Source organism: Macrobrachium rosenbergii, chromosome 28, assembly GCF_040412425.1.
Source record: "Macrobrachium rosenbergii isolate ZJJX-2024 chromosome 28, ASM4041242v1, whole genome shotgun sequence".
NCBI lineage: Eukaryota > Metazoa > Arthropoda > Malacostraca > Decapoda > Palaemonidae > Macrobrachium > Macrobrachium rosenbergii.
In genome coordinates, this window is record NC_089768.1 from 19,592,501 (window position 1) to 19,607,500 (window position 15,000).

A 15,000-nucleotide genomic window follows, 5' to 3' on the forward strand; every position below is an offset into this window, starting at 1 on the left:
ATGAAACAACAAAAAAACTATGATGACAGACTAGATATTAAAGTATTAAAACAGTTATAATGGACGTCACTTTGAAGTACACAATAGTATAAGGTGAAAATATGCCATGATAGTGTGCAAAAGGGAACACAAACACTGACACCAAAAGAATGACTAAGTGAGAAGAAATTGCAAAATAGGCATAAATGGGCAAATAAAATAATTGATCAGCCAGATACAGAAAAAATAACAAATAAATATGCAAACTAATAATAACGACTGGGAATTGAAGAGGGCGAAGTGTTGTGGTTTTAAAAACTATGCAATGCACAATGGAACTGAGGTTGTTTGGCTGTGAGCGTTGGTGATTGTTGTTTAAAGGAAGGGATTCTAAAAACGGAAGGGAATAACTGTTGTTTTGATTGTCCAAGAATTTGTAAGTTACTGTATTCTTTGTGATGGTGGCAGGATATGGCATGGACATCTAAGTTTATCTTAGTTTAACCAGACCACTGAGTTGATTAACAGCTCTCCTAGGGCTGGCCCGGAGGATTAGATTTATTTTACGTGGCTAAGAACCAACTGGTTACCTAGCAACGGGACCTACAGCTTATTGTGGAATCCGAACCACATTATGACGAGAAATGAATTTCTATCACCAGAAATAAATTCCTCTAATTCTTCATTGGCCGGTCGGAGAGTCGAACGTTGGGCCAACAGCGGGCTAGCCGAAAGCTCTACCCACCCCGCCAATGAAGAACGATATGGCATGGAGCCTGGTGGCACAATTTTCTCTTTTGCTTAAAGTTGAACCTGTACGATGGCTGACACCCTTATAAGAACCGATGTGAACCTTCAGTAGGCTCTCGGTGTATCCAACTTAGTCCCAAAATAACATTTTTGGCAAGTAAACTTGTCAACCAGACAGGTGCGCAAGAACTCCGGGAGGGTGTCTTTAAAGCGAAACAGTCTTCCCATTGTATGAGGGTTATTAAAAGTAAATCTGAAATCAACTTTTGGGTACAGATGGCTCAAGAGTGACAAGTTAAGTATACCTTAGTTTAACCACACCACTGAGCTGATTAACAGCTCTCCTAAGGCTGGCAGTAATTTATTAATGAATGGTAGAGAAATATTATCTCTTTGGGGGTACGGTACAAACTACAGTTTTTGGCGTAAAAATATTGCAAAAAAAATGTTGGTAAAATTATGGAACAAGTTCAAGATTTTTAGATATATGTATCTATATGTTTAAACGCATTCACACACACACACACACACACACACACACACACACACACACACACACACACACACACACACACACAAACGCATATCATCTGTGTGTGAGTGTGTTTGTATATGTTTTTGGTGGGATCGGTGGCGTTGATAATGACAGTTTGATAACTTCGGACACCTCATCAATCTCCTGGGTTTTGATATTGCATTTGTATGAATGTCTTCCAAATTTCTTGGTTGAGAATAATTTTATAGAAGGTAGAAAAGTATGGCGAACCTCTCTTACTGTAAAATGTTATATCTTTATTTTTTCAAATGATTAATTCTAGTCTAGTTCATTCCTAACTCTATATCCTTTTGATTTTACATAGAACTGTTGCGCTTTCTATCTTTTTCTCATTTCATTTGGTATTTTATCGTTTGGAATCCTGTAGTCAAGTCAGTTGCTATTGAATTTGTTCCAGATAAGTAGTTGTAAGTAAAAAAAATAAATTTGGAAATACTTTTTTCGTGTCGTTTCATCGAGACATTTTCCTTTTTCTGAAGTTCCATATATGACATGAAGATGCTGATGTAAGGTAAAGTCAGTTTAAGAAGAAACAGTAGAACTCAAATGTTATCCAAGAAACAACGTATTTGCGAAAAAAGACAGCTCTTCACAGTGGAAATTTTAAATCTATATTGAAAATGACCTTTTATTCCAGCCAGAAATGTGTAGCAACGGCAACATCCATGAATTTCTAGGAGGGACGCAAGCCCCAAACAATCGCTCCTTCCAGTAATGAATTGTAAACAATGCTCGACTGCTGCCTCTCGAGGACGTTTATCGTTGCTCTCTTGTTAATGAATCTCTCGGAGGCTTTCAAAGTTGGTATTTATAAAAACTTCAGATTGCTCCAATCTTGTTTTCTGGCTGGAGTGTTTTCCAAGAAACGAAGCAATATAAACTTACTGTATCACTTTTGTGACCCAAATTTGCAAAGTAACATGTTGATAATGAGTGTATATCATACGGCTGGCAGGGCTGTCCTTATCGTGAGCCGCTGCCGGACTCGGATGAAGATTCAGAGACCCTCATGCATTAAGATGAGGAGGATAGCGTCCGGTACCCGCCCCTACCCCCGCCCGTGGGATGAGCGAGTTGCAGCAGTCATTGACGTACACAGAGAGAGAATTACTATTTGTGTTGTCGTGAAGAGGAAACTTTCAAAAGTATGTATGTTGACAGAATAGTTGTACAAAAATAAGTACCAATTTACAGGTTCTAGAGCCTCCTTTAGTTACTGAATGAACGACCGTTCGATGTTATCAGTGTCATAGCCAAGCAATAACTGATCAGATATCGTCCGAGCATAGGTGCGGTACGATAATATGGTGCATAATCTACGGTGCCAGGGGAAGGGGGCGTGGCCGAGTGATATTCTTAAAATTAGTCGACTTTTTTTATATACATTGACACTGATGCCGATATTAAAAGTATGACATTTAATCAGTTGAATTTAATTATACCCTTACCACTCACTGGTATTTTAGCAAAGATCACTGTGTACAATCTTGATATTAAAAAAGGGGGCTACACGAATCATCATAAGATTAAGGGTTAAAAAACACTATATGGATTTTTAAAAAATTAGATAACTTTTTTTTATTACGTCCTAGAAATAATATTTACAGTTCAAGCATAAACCTTTGCATTTATTTTCTTAATATTTGCATCTTTGTAAGAATATCTGAACTCCCAATTGTATGGTATACGGCTTTAAAACTTTGATCTCACATCATTTCACAATCGAATTGTAAAATTTTGAAGTTTCCAGCCCCCTTGGCTGAAGACTGCCATCATCTGCCACTCAGCCCAGCCCCCTTGACATAACGAGATCTCTTTCTCCATGTTACAAAAGTTACATAGATAACTGTTCAAATCTACGTACATAAAGCACCCAAAGGGTGTTTCACAGGCATGTAATAAATAGATAAAAAAATGAATGTTAATAGGATAAATGAACGTCCAAAGCCAGGGAACATTTTTTTCCTCTTGACTTAAGAGTGACCTCTTCAACCAAACTATGGTAGGCTATTGAAATTGCCTTACATAGGGCAGGCCTACACACACACACACACACACGATATCATACCTATTTATTTTACGTTATTTATTTATGTAAATGTTTTACAGGAAAATAGAAGCGTGCGTCCTGTACCCGACTAAGTACGGTACTCTATATCTCCTTAGGTTCCGTTCCCAAACCCGTATCTTTCTCAAAACCTCATCCCTTTTTGCCAGTTACGTGGACCACATTTACTAAATTTACTTTAAAATCCATACCTAAGTTTTGGCGCCATCATGCTAACAAACAGGCATTCAGACAAAACAAACAAACAAACAAGCAGTTATACACTCAAACAAACAGAACAATAACATCCCCTACCCGTCATAGGTCATGATGAAATCTCTCTGCAATCAAAGGGTGAAGTTATTACTTTTCCAGTAATATACTGGGCAGTTACTGCTCTGTGATAAGTGCTGTAGTGTACTTGTGAACATTAATGAAGACGGATTTCCTTGCTGAAAGCTTTTGGGAATTTAAATGGAAAAAGGAGGAAACTCTTATCTCCTAGCTCTGCAATTTAAGTTTAAGAAAGCGCCCGAGATAGAAGACCATGAGACATGAAAATAATTTAGATAAAGACTTCCAGACAGGGACGTAATTAAGATAAAGGCGCAAATTTTCCTTTTCCCTTTTCAGGCGGACTCCTAATTACGAAAATGAGGAGGAGAAGGGGAAGAGAGAAAATGAGAGTAAACGACGAAAGCGTAATATTGCTGATAAGAAATCATGATTTTGCCATAAGATAAATAGCCGTTGACGTAGATTATTAAGATGAATTTCCCCCCCCCCCTTCCAAAACGAAGCGCTGCTTCTTCAGACGTAAGGGCGATACTCCGTCTCAACTATGAGGAAATTTGGACCGTGACTGCAAGGACTCGGATCTCTCGTGGTGCCCATAAATAACCCATTATTCTGTTTATCAAAAGTACCTAATGATTTGTGAGCAGGTACTTATGTGGGAATAAAATAATAAGTGTATATATATATATATATATATATATATATATATATATATATATATATATATATATATATATATATATATATATACATATACATATAAATATATATATATGTATGTACTGTATGTATATATCTATTTATCTATCAATATATATATATATATATATATATATATATATATATATATATATATATATATATATATATAAACAAAATCCACGAAGGAAGGAGAAACAATGGAGTGCTGGAAGGCCTTTCGACTTATCGTCCTTTACTTAGCAGACTGAAGAAGTATAAAAATAAGTGTACAAAGAAAGCTCATATAAATGACAGATGGGGATTACAAAAGAAAAAATACATACCTGGAATCCAACCTAGTTGAAGAAGTTTTCCTTTGTAATCCCCATTTGTCATTTATATGAGCTTTATTTGTAAGCTTATTTTTATATTTCTTCAGTCTCCTAAGTAAAGGATGACAAGTCGAAAGGCCTCGCAGCACTCCATTGTTTCTCTTTCCTTCTTGGATTTCATCTTTATTTATATATTCATCGCGTCCCATATTTTCGTGATTCAGTTATATTTATATATAATATATATATATATATATATATATATATATATATATATATATATATATATATATATATATATATATATATACATATATATATACACACATAAAGCAGCGTTGTATAAAAATGGTTTCCAGGATAGAATGAGACAGATAGACATTCACACAGATACCCAGTTGCAAATGGCACAGTTCCTCTCAAAGGAGAAAGCTGATAAGAATTTAAAAAATGAAAAAATAAAAAAATCGGCCGGAGGACGAAAACTTGAAGCTTTGAGGTAGGTGGGAGGAATCTTGCATACATAGATTTAAAAACGTACTCTCTCTCTCTCTCTCTCTCTCTCTCTCTCTCTCTCTCTCTCTCTCTCTCTCTGTGGGAGTGTGTGTGTGTGTGTGTGTTTGACAAGTTCCATAGGCAATCAGGTTAGCAAAAATGAGGGCTTACGTGCTAATTGCAGTACTCTCATTTGTATTCATTACCCAGAGTCGCGGAGATCCAATCTAGGATACGCAGAAAGAGAGAGAAAATTGCTTCTAATACCTTTGTTGCCAGCGGAGTGCTAATTGTGCCCAATGTAAGGCTTGTAAAAGTCACTCGACAACAAGGAGTCAATTGGTTGCAGGTGACAAAAACAATTCTTGGGAACAGCCTGGTATATATATATACATATAGCACACTCAAATTAAATTGTTCTTTATCTATCAGGCGATGTTCCATCTATATACCTTTCCAGTTCTCGTTTCTTTCAGTGTTGATCTACACCAAAATAGAACGAGGTGCATAATTCAGATTTAGGTTTCAGTTTCCGAGCCAAAATGATGATGATCGCAAGTAAGAGCACTTTAGTGACTTATGGTGAACAATAAGACCATAGTAAAAAAGAATGGATGTTGAGAGGATCTCAGTTTAAAATAACGCAGCATTATTTTTGTCTGAGAAAGTAACTAATGATGTTTTCAGGCTACCAGACTAGACAGTTGCAGCTTAAGCTAGGAATTTCATTGAGTCTCAGTCCGAACTTTTAGTTCGGGCAACCCTTTGAGCTTAGAGTTATTAAAGTTATTGCCTTTTTCGATGGTCTTCGAAACATGTTTGAAAGCATGTAATAATTTTTTTTCTGAGGCTTAAACAGCTCTGCACGCATATCTCGTTAGCTGATACGAATAAGAGGCAGTAAATTACTGTCTTAATTAACATAATCCCCTTTTTAAGACCCAACATGATTTTTACGGTTCTTTTTGAGATTGTTGAATTAGAATGAATATATTTTCTGAGGCATAAATAGCTTTGCACATATATTTAGTTAACTAATACGAATAACAGGCAATAAATTACTGTCCTAATTAACACAATACCTGTTTAACACCCAAAATGATTTTTGCAGTTCTTGTGGAGATTGTTGAATTAGAATGAAAATATTATCTGAGGCATAAATAGCTTTGTGCAAATTTTTTGTTAGCTAATACGAATAAGAGGCAATAAATTACTGCCCCAATTAATACAATTCCTGTTTAATACCCAAAATGATTTTTACAGTTCTTTTTGTGATTGTTGAATTAGAATGAAAGTATTATCTGAGGCATAAATAGCTTTGTGCAAATATTTTTGTACCTAATACGAATAAGATGCAATAAATTATTGCCGCAGTCAGTCAACACAATCCCTGTTCAACACCCAACATCGTTATTACGCCCAACATAATTTTTACGGTTATTTGTGAGATTGTTGAATTACCATGAATATTAGGAGACGACTAACCAGATTAAGAAACCGAGAAACACAGAGTAAGGTCTGCGAGCTAACAATTTAACACAGTTCGAAATAAGGGTCACGGTGGTTTGTGAATGTCGAAGGATCTCTTGATAGGACTACACTTGTCCTACTGAAGGGATCCTTCGAGCAACGGTAACTTCCTTACTGTTTGCATAACCCAGTCAAGGTTTATTTAAAAAATGAACAGTATCTTGCTATCTGACAGACACCAGTCGGGATTGGCATGTATGAATAAGAAAAAAAAAGACGATGACATTCCCGAAGGTATCCTGCCTTGCGGCCCCTACCCGATAAACTTTCCACTACGATATATAAATATATATATATATATATATATATATATATATATATATATATATATATATATATATATTATATATATATATATATATATATATATATATATAATATATATATTTATCATCTTCTTCTTTTAACTTGCTTTTTCCCATATACATACATACGTATATATATATATATATATATATATATATATTTATATTTATATGTATATATATATATATATATATATATTTATATTTATACATATATATATATGTATATATATAATGTCCAGAGAGAGAGAGAGAGAGAGAGAGAGAGAGAGAGAGAGAGTCGTAAGGATAAGTGAATTCGCCAACATCCTTCAAATAAACCATATATTAAGAGAGTCAAATTCTCAAAGCACCCGCACTTTTTCAAAATTTCTGTCAGTGTTCATGATATTTGCATTTAAGTCAACTATTATGCAACGCAGAGCCTCAACGACAATAAAGTAATAGCTTTGTTTTTTATCCACAAAGCCTCATTAAGTTGGACTACGAAAACTCCCTCCAAGAATAAATGCTTGATAAATTCATGCAATTTTTACTGTAAGAATATTACAGTCACTGGAGGATGATAACAGGTTCTCTCTGTAGCGACTTTCTTAATACTGGGTATTTTAAATAATGTTCCTTGTCTCGCCCCTCCTGCCACCCTGACCATCAAGCCCAAAGGAGCCTCTTCCCGGAAGAGTTGGATGTGACGGGAGCGGAAATTCTGGACTCTTGGCGAGTTCTGAAAATTCCATCGGGACGATGACATTTCGGGAACTAAATAGAGGGCACGTCTCGGAAAATGCAGAAGCATCTCGGTCATATTACCCGTCGTCCCTTCCTGCAACAGAAATGGAGAGAGAGAAAAGAATTTTATAAACGCACGCGCACATGCACATTTATATGTATATATATATATATATATATATATATATATATATATATATATATATATATATATATATATATATATATGTGTGTGTGTGTGTATATATATAAATATATATATATATATATATATATATGAGTCTGTGTTATATGAAATATATCTATGTATGTACATATATAAACTATATAGTCTGTGTTGCATATATATATATATCTATATATATATAAACTATATATATATATATATATATATATATATATATATATATATATATATATATATATATATATATATATATATATATATATATATATATATATATATATATATATATATATATATATATAGAATCGATGACGTAAATACTCTCTAAGCTAGAATCACGATTGAAAATATTCAAAATCTTCGCCGTCTCCTTCGGAGATTCACAATGCCCTGACGCAACACTTCATGTCATTAGGCTTTTTATTTCATTGTTCCCCTTGAACCCCTTTTATAGGCATAAGCTCTAAAATTCTAATCATTATCAAAGTATTATCATAATCTTAATTGACTTTAGTATCCTTTTTAACAACGAAGAATTATAGCATAAAAACGTATGTCTTTATGGCTAGTACGGGTAAAAAAAATTGTTCTTCGACGCCGTTTACAGTTAAATCGATCTTGCGCTCATATATTTTTAACTGGAAAGGATTAAGTGATTTTGAGCGAATGTTGCTAACAAAACTTTTATTCTAAAGTGGCAAACAGGCCGTAAAAGAATAGGTGTCCATTACAGGTTTTTATGTATTTTTTTACTTGAATTTAGAATACATTTCTGATATGAAGATTAGAAAGGATTACGTTTGTGGTGGTATAAAAAAAATTAGAAACACAGGGTTATACTTTCTGAGAGAGAGAGAGAGAGAGAGAGAGAGAGAGAGAGAGAGAGAGAGAGAGAGAGAGAGAGAGAGAATCATTATAAATATTACACAGAATTTATGCAACCTTGCAACGTTGCTCAAAGCGAGGCGTCTCAAGTTGTTTAATCCGCTCATAGTTTGTAAACTTAATAAGTCTGAAGAGAACAGAAAAGTAAGCATAATACATTGCACTATATGTGAATAAAACGTTCTCCTAATTATATGCTAATATGTTATATGCTTCTCCATGCCGAGCAATTAGAGAAGTCTAATAAAGGAGGGGACAATAACCAACAAATGAAATTAACAGTTAATTCAACTCTTCTTTGTTGTTTTGCAAGAACCAGTCGCATAATTTTTAAAGATATATACTTAACCAAATGCTGCTGCAATATTGTTTTTACTAATTAGAAGATAAAAACTCCGCCACTGGCCCATGATGTTTGGATTTTAATTTTCCCCAGGCCTTCTGGTGTTTATAATACACGCACACAAACACATATATAAATATAATATTTCTATATACCTATGTATATATAAATATATATATATTTGTATCTGTGTGTGTGTGAATAAATTGCGACATAGCATGGCAGAATTTTAGTAAAGTATTTTTACCCCTCATGCAATTTTTTTTTTAGTTTGGAAAAACGTAGAAACTTCCTAACTATGCAAAAATCCTTTTGAATTTATAAAAGCAATGAAATATCGTTTTGCTCTTGGATGATTACATTATGTTTCTTAATTTTTCACTCATTCAGTGAATTTTATGTGAGTTTCAGTAGCTGAATTTTCCCATGGGGTGTATGCGAATAACGAGGCAGATACTCTGCCTCTTTCGGTCTTCAGATTTCGAAACGATCCGTATTTTGCCGCATTTTCCTTCCTTCATCGAGGAAACCATTAGTTGGATTGCCACATTTTCTTATGTCATTATGTTGCATGAACGATAACCGAGACATTTCACCCTTGCCTTCACTCCAACACATAACGCGAAAAGATCCCGCAGGCGAAGTCGTTAATGGGCTCCTTTTACTTTCACACTAGAACAGAAAGATCGAGAAGCCGAAGCCGAACATCTGACGCCTTGCTGATGCCTGAGGGAAAAGACCTCCGCCCTTTTGTTTACGCCTGAAGCAGACATTAACTCTCCCATAGCCTGGTTCTGCCAATCAGGTCAAATTCAGTAAGGTGTATTGTGTCTAAAGTTTCCCACCTGAAGAAATAAAACAAGGTCTAAGAACCTTAGGACCTACAGCACATAGTGATCCGTCTGCAGTTGAATATCCTTTGAGTTTCAACAAAGCAGCCTAGAAAAGCGACTGAAACTCAACACGGCCATGCAACTGGATTCTCCTGTGAAACTACAGTTTTAACTGAATTCTCTTGCGAAACTTCAGTTTTAACTGAATTCTCTTTTGAAACTACGGTTTTAAATGAATTCCCTTGTGAAACTACAGTTTTATCTTGAGTAAGTACAGTAATTATGAGAAGAGCATGGAGGAGACATCAAACACCCTGCTCAAGGGGTACAAAATAAATCACTCTGGGCATAAATCAAAGCTAATAGTCTTGAATTCTTCTATGTGTTTGATGCTTTTCTGTTATCATTTCTCAGGTTGTATAGCTTTGGGGCGTGCAGACTTTCGCACTGCCTTGGCCGGATACCAAATTAGGTAGAATAGCCATCCCTAGTTAGCAACTCTTGTTACCCCTCATCCTCCTTTGATATATGACTGTCATATTCACTAGAACCTCAGAAGCTCACTAAATTTATCATTTCTGTTGTGAGATTAAATCCTTTTCATTTCCTGGCTGCCGTGGTGGCGCAGTGGTATAATTCTCGACTACCAGTCGAGAGGGCCGGGGTTCAAATCCCGCCGTTCACTGGTGGCTCGGACTGTGCCACTGCAAAAACCTGGCAGCCCTTCAACCTAACGGTCTGAAAAAACCCGAGAATTCAGTAGGAGAATAGGTACCAGCCCTCAGGCTGGGAAGTTAAACAGTGTGCCTAGCGACACACTGTCCACGTGTCATAGGCATTGGGACTTGTTCCCCACTGGCTGTCGGCCTAAGAAACAGGAGATTAGCGCCTGCCCTATGAGACTAAAGAGGTCCGGAAGGACTTTAATTTTTTTAACTTTAACTATTGTTAATAGAATTATAATTTTTAATAGACTTATTTCATCATTTGCACTGTAATGTTTATGTACAAGAAATTTTCTATGCCCTCCAGTTTTTACTAAGTAGACATTAGAATTTAATTTTATGCTAATGGGAAAGAAGAAATACATCATAACAGCAAAAAAAATTTAACTCCATAACAGGAAGACTTAGTATCCTAGAACCCCACATATTTTATCTTATTTCGAATATGTTTTTTTTATTTTATGAACACTTGTTGACGAAAAAATGGACTATGATCATATGCTACAAGTGCCCTTACAAAATACAAAATCAAGATTATCTTAGTTTTTTTTCAGATCACAATGCTTTCAAGAGCTATGGCTTGAAAATTTTAATAACAAGTAAAAAATGCGCCGGTTTCTTCGTCACAATCGAGTTTTCTGTACAGCCGGTACAGCGTATAATCAAGGCCACCGAAAACAGATCTATCTTTCGGTGGTCTCGGTATAATGCTGTATAAACCGCGCCCATGAAACTTTAACTACAGTCCTGTGGTGGCCTATCCTATATCGTTACCAGACGCACGATCATGGCTAACTTTAACCTTAAATAAAATAAAAACTACTGAGGCTAGAGGGCTGCAATTTGGTATGTATGATGATTGGTGGTGGATAATCAACTTTCCAATTTGCAACCCTGTAGCCTCAGTAGGTTTTAAGATATGAGGTCGGACAGAAAAAGTGCGGACGGACAGACAAAGCCGGCACAATAGTTTTCTTTTACAGAAAACTAAAAACCAATACAATCTTAAAAATAACGGACTTAAATAACTTTTCCTCAAACACTTCAGTTTACTGTGTTTTTTAAGTTTAAATTCAACCAGGAATAAAGTAACATTTCCTACAGTTATATATATAACCCTTAATCACAAAATGTGCATATTAAACACTTGTAATAAGTTCAGTCTTGAAATTCTGACTCTAAAAAGTAAAGTTTGCCAAATCATATGTCAATATTCACCTTTAGATTAAATAAACGTTTGGTTTTAATCAAAACGTAAGTAACATCTATTACATCTGTCTTTCAGGATTTGTTTTACTTGCTGAGGAACATCGCAAGCAATAAAGTTTCACCACCTTTATCACCAGCCTGGCGATTCTTTCTCTTGCCCGAGAGTTTTCCTTTGAAGTTTTAACGAGTAAGTTTTTTTTGCTGTTTTTCTCTTTCTTAATTTTACTCCTTGTCATACATAAAAGTCACAACATTTTAGTGTAAGAAACTAATTTTAAGAATAATGTTAAAATCAGAGGATGTCATTGTTTCTTTCATGAATTCTTTTTTATGAAAAAGAGTCGCGAGGTTTGAATGGAACCTTCCTGATATGTACAGTACATTGCAGGATATGTAGTCGATTGAATGTGCCGTGGTTAAGCCCAGGCTCCGGAAAAATGAGAATCTAGTAGAGCGATTTCTTTATTTTATTTGTTTTTGTATCAAAAATCTCTTCATCTAACGTCCTTTTTTTTATGAGTTAAAAGTATAGGGTTGCAGTGAACTAATCCTCTCACCAATCAAGGTGCCAAGATTAGTTTCGACTCTGTTGTACATATTCCTGTTGAATTTAATTGATTCTATTTAGGGTCGAAATCTTTCCATCGCCAACATGATTCCTAGTAACAGTAATAATAATGGAAATTGTTTGCAATATTACGATCAGTCAGAATAATTTAAAATACTTGCAAAAAGTTTATTGGAAACGGTATTACCAAATGCCATGCACACAAAAATAAGAGATTAGCCTTCAGTGGCAAATACTTAACTTTAAATGGAATGAAGGCACACTTTAAAGTCGCTGGGATTCTTTGAGAAGCACCAGAGGGTCCCCGGAAGCACCAGGGACCACAGATTCCCCCGAAATCCCCTGAGGATAGCCTCCATTAAATTGATTTGGTTTAGTTTTAGTAAAAGGCACATAATGAAGTGCCCACGTTCTAAAGCTCCTAGAAGACACAGAATCCATCCTTAGCTCCGAAGGCTTATGTTTGGCACCAGAATGGATTCCGTGTCTTCAAGGAGCTTTGGAAAGAAGGAACTGCTGTCCCTAGTCTCTAGCGCTGCGGGACCCTCTAGTGCTTTCCAGAGAATACTAGAAGCCCTGGTTTATATAGTGTTCCCTCCAACCATTTCACATGAGGGCGTTTGTCATCGAAGAACAGTCTCTTTTATTTTTAAATGCGTCTCGTATGGTATTATCTTTTCTGATAACTTTCTTGCATGTGTATAACTAGTCTTGAATGATCTTATTATTGCAAGGCCGAAATTGCGTCCCGATTTCAAAATTGGCTTTTAAAGGGTAAAATTGGACCTACCTCCAGAAATGCCAAAATTATTCGAAATTTTTGCAGGGTGTTTTTGCGTAATGGTCCATTATATCCCCATCCTTCCCCGCTCCCCCTCTCTGTCACCCCCCTCTCTCTCTCTCTCTCTCTCTCTCTCTCTCTCTCTCTCTCTCTCTCTCTCTCTCTCTCTCTCTTCTGTTTGTCTATTTGCGTGGTTTCAATCCGAATTTAGTTGCCAATGCCAGAATTGGTTGCCAATTTCGAAATTGCCTAATTCCCAACCTCTCTCTCTCTCTCTCTCTCTCTCTCTCTCTCACACACACACACACACACACATACACATAGACACGATCACACAGGAATTGAAACTAACGTAAACAACTATGTGAATGGCAATTAACAATAGAGGCCCAGCAATTCAGGAGCGAAACCTCAGGCGCGCCGTATTTGGATGGACAAAACGAAATGACGAAGAGGGCAAAATGCAAAGAGCTTCAGTAACTTAAGGACATATATAATATCCCTCCCGTTCAAGCGTTCCATTTTAATAATGCATGAGGTCACCCTCTCACCTGGATTCCTCTCCAGGTCCCAAGTCAAACACTCGGTGGCCCATTGCAGGCACTCGCTGCAGTACCCTTACCCTCGAGAGCGTTTCATTCTGTCTAGGTTTTTTCTTTTTTTCTTTTTTTTTTCTTTTTTCTTTATTTTCATGAGGGGAAGGAAGGAGATAATGAAATGAGGTTTTGGAAGCATTTGTCGTTTTTAAACCTAGATTTTATATTCCATACTCTCTTTAGCAATATACAGTACTTATATATATATATATATATATATATATATATATATATATATATATATGTGTGTGTGTATGTATGTATGTATGTATGTATATATGTATATATATATATATATATATATATATATATATATATATATATATGTATATATATATATATATATATATATATATATATAAATATATATATATATATATATATATATATATAATTATATATATATATATATATATATATATATATATATATATTATGATACAGTCTCCGTCCTATTGATATGCTGTTGAAAAAGACGGGACATATAGTGTCTGAGTCTATTTATTACAAACTTTTTATTGCGCATTAAATTGCTACGATTTCAGGACTATGACAGACTAATGTCCAGACAGTTAAAGATGTAAAATAGCTAATATGAAAACTGAATATTAAAAATACGCACAGCGCACTACTATAAATTCTGATGCTTGGCTGCCATATGGGTAAGAATTCCTACAAAGAAAAGTATGCCTTAAACTTATATATTTTTCAAGTAACGTTGGAGAAGCTCACTCACTTGAGATGGAGCAAGCTGTAAAATTTATCATTATAACTAAATGAATAAAGATATATAAGAATAAGAGTAAAATGTATATAGGATAGCTTACGTGAGGACTATGGAATGTACTCAATCTTTGAGGCGGAGGAAAGGCCAAAAATTAATATTCTGAACAAATAAATAAACAGGTAAAAATAATAGAATAAAGATATAGAATAGCTTACTGTAGGCCTATGGAATGTACTTAATCTTCTGGGGTAGAGGAAAGGGTAAAGCTTAATAACATAATTAAATGAATCAACAGGTAAAAGGGATAGAATATAGATATAGAACAGCTTACGTTAGGCCATGGAATGTACTTATACCTTTGAGTCAGAGGAAAAGGCGAAAATTGATAATATGAAAAATAAATAACCAAGTGTAAGGAATAGAATATAGATATAGAGTAACTTGC

The 15,000-nt window shown here is 35.1% G+C and overlaps 1 long non-coding RNA gene across 1 annotated transcript in view; it reads left to right on the forward strand.

The window, feature by feature from the left end:
- Positions 1 to 15,000, forward strand: part of LOC136853904 (uncharacterized) — a 608,104-nt gene that overhangs the window by 345,282 nt on the left and 247,822 nt on the right. Inside the window, exon 5 of the long non-coding RNA XR_010857570.1 lies at positions 11,960 to 12,070. This is a non-coding gene — a long non-coding RNA (uncharacterized lncRNA). The remainder of the gene's footprint in view (positions 1 to 11,959; positions 12,071 to 15,000) is intronic.